Raw genomic sequence first — 3,111 nt, forward strand, 5'->3', positions numbered from 1 at the left:
GCCATCTCACCAGCCCCTGGTTTTTGGTTTTTTGAGACAGGGTTTCTCTGTATAGCCCTGGCTGTCCTGGAACTTACTTTGTAGACCAGGCTGGCCTCAAACTCAGAAATCCGCCTGCCTCTGCCTCCCAAATGCTGGGATTAAAGGCGTGCGCCACCATGCCCGACCAAAAACAAAATGTGTATAGTTAAGTGTTGATTTATTCCTTTAGCAGTTTGGTTTTTTTTTTTTTTTTTTTTTTTTGGTTTTTTTCGAGACAGGGTTTCTCTGTGTAGCCCTGACTGTCCTGGAACTCACTCTGTAGACCAGGCTGTCCTCGAACTCAGAAATTCGCCTGTGTAGAAGAGATTGACAGGCTCCTCTTTGGATTTGGTCAGTAGTCAGAACCTCTGCTTTTGCCTCTCAAGTGTTGGAATTAAAGGCGTGAGCTACCACTATCCGGCCCTTTAGATGTTTTGTATTAAACAGTATTTATTGTGTTTGAGAGAAACGTTGTAGGAAAGCTTCAGAGAACAGTTGCCTTGGTGGAGTTTATGGTCAGGGGGCCGGTGTAATCACACAGATGTAAACTAGTTGTGACAAGTGCTGTAAAGAACCGGTACTCTGAAGGGTGTCCCTGTTTAGGGATGTTTCACTGGACAGAGGGGGCAGGGGCATGGAACCCAGTCTCCAGAGCTGGGGGATTAGTAATCCGCACAGTGATGCCTGGATGAAGAGTGTTTCAAACTGTGGGGACAGCAATGGCCAATCAGAAGCAAGGGCTGTGTAAGCACAGCGTTCCCTGGATCCTTGGGACTGGTGAAGTGGGTGGGCTGCGTGGGCTCAGAGCATGGGCAAGCTCATTGTAACAAGACAGCCTCATCTCTTTCTCAGCAGGTTCTGTTGCTTTAAAACAAACCATGAGGAATTTGTAAGCAGTCCCGTCCTGGGCCAAGTCTCTGCCTTTCAGGACACTATCCCATACACCATGAGTCACCTTGTCCTCCTCTCTAACACTCACACATAGAGCTTTCTCCTCGCTGCTGACAGACATGCTGTTCTCTGTCTCTAATCTGTTTTATGAAAAGCAGCAAGAATGTATGGCTATTCTGTGCAGATCTCTGAGAACGCAACCTATAGCATTATGAAAATCATTCTGATTGCACAGGAAAACAGCAGAGCCCTGTGGAGTTATTTTAGGCCAATAGTTTTGTTTTTAATTTTTTCTCCTAACAGTAGAATTCATTTTCAAATGAGTCTAACAGCACCAAGCAGTCAGGTGATATTTTTTTCTTCTTTGTGCCTTTCTACTTCTGGCTTTTCATGTTTTCTAGTATGAACATGTCTTGCTTTTATAATCAAGAGGATTTTTTTTTTAAATTATATGTCTGCCACAGGAAGCTGAATTGTTTCATGATGACAAGGTTCAGGGACTAGTACAGATTGAAACAGATGGCTCCCTCTGTTGTAGTACCCCCTGGTGACCCTTTCACAACCAGGGATTACCAAAGCACAGAGTGACCCTGGCTTCTTCACCATGAAATTATACAAGACAGCAGGAACCTTACTGACAAACAGATGTGGGTTTTCCCCCCCAACTAGTGCTTTTCTTAATGAAATGGTTGCTTAGAAACCAGACCATAATAATTTTTCTATATTTAGTCTGTGAAATGATTCAGTTTGCAAAGTTATTAAGTCAGAGAATGCTAATTAGATAGAACTGAGCTCACCCATTATTTCTTGTTCAGCAACTAAACGGTTAAATCGGCCTCATCTCCTCCAGATGCTCCTCATAACAGGGGACCTGCCAGGAAACCGACAGCTCCTGCTCCAATCTTTCCTGGGCCACTCAGGAGTGCCCCGGTGGGGTGGCGCCTGCTCCCTCGCTGCATGTGTTTGGAGCTGTTCCCATGTAGTAGCTATTAGGCTGCTGAGAAGATCAGTTAGGACAGTGGGTCAAAAACTGGATGTGAAAAAATGAAAATAAACTCAATTCACAATAAGTTCACTGAAACAGCAGTGTGAAAAGAAGAAGCTAGGACTGAAGATGGTTTAGAATGACAGATCTTAGAAGTGGACACTCTGCTGTGCATTACTGGCAATAGGAAATCTTTGTACTATAATTGGCAGGTAATTAAAGCAAGTATTTTAGTCAGGTGTGGTAGTAAATATCTATAATCCCAGGAAGGATAATGGAGAATTCTAGTTGACCCTGTGCTACAGAGTGAAACATTGCCTAAATCAAACAAAAATCTTAACTTGAACCTAATAAAATCTAGGGGAAAGTAGACCTCTATCTGCCTTTCATTGATTAGATGGCTGCTTAGTTCATCTGTTACATAGTAGCACATTCAAAGCACTGAAAAGCATTAAAGAATCCAAAGAGCAGAGAATGACCAAGTAACCAGAGAGAAAGCCAGAGCTCCTAAGGTGTGAACTCAGGTGCGTGTTTGCCCTGCAGACATTTGCCTGAAACTAAGCTGTGGGCAAGTTGTAGAAAGGAAAACTTGGAGCAACTCCATGTGAGATTAAACAACAAGTACCCTCTAAGCCTAAACTTAGACCCCTAAGGGATCTACCTGAAGTCAGGTAGAGATATTAGTGTGAACCCCTGAATTCCTGGCACTTGGGATGTAGAGGCAGGAGGAGCATGAATTGCAAGCTAATCTAGACTCTAGCAATACCCTGTTTTTTGTTGTTGTTGTTTTTTTTAAAATATATTGTGTTTTTATGCATGTGTGACCATAACATAAAATTTGACACGAGCATTTTTAACATTTTATTGGCACTAATTTTATCATAGTATTGTATAGCTGTCATCACTACCATTAAAACTTTCATCCTCCAAAACAAACACTCTGCTGACCGTCCCAGTAGCACCCATTTCTCCCTCCACAGCAGTTCTTAAAGTCAGTCACTAGCACAGAGCTGTTCATAATCAAATACAAAAAACCAAGGTCCAGTGCTACTTCAGATACTAGATGTGTTGCTCACAAATGAAGAAATAATTCTGCTTACTGTATTTAAAGAAATACAGGGGCTGGTGAGATGGCTCAGTGGGTAAGAGCACCCGACTGCTCTTCCGAAGGTCCAGAGTTCAAATCCCAGCAACCACATGGTGGCTCACAACCA

The 3,111-nt window shown here is 42.9% G+C and overlaps 1 protein-coding gene across 1 annotated transcript in view; it reads left to right on the top strand.

Moving 5' to 3' along the window:
• Window positions 1-3,111, top strand: part of Tango6 (transport and golgi organization 6 homolog) — a 171,836-nt gene that overhangs the window by 79,446 nt on the left and 89,279 nt on the right. The gene's annotated exons all lie outside the window — the stretch shown is intronic.

This window comes from Mus caroli, chromosome 8, assembly GCF_900094665.2.
Source record: "Mus caroli chromosome 8, CAROLI_EIJ_v1.1, whole genome shotgun sequence".
In the NCBI taxonomy this organism is placed as follows: domain Eukaryota; kingdom Metazoa; phylum Chordata; class Mammalia; order Rodentia; family Muridae; genus Mus; species Mus caroli.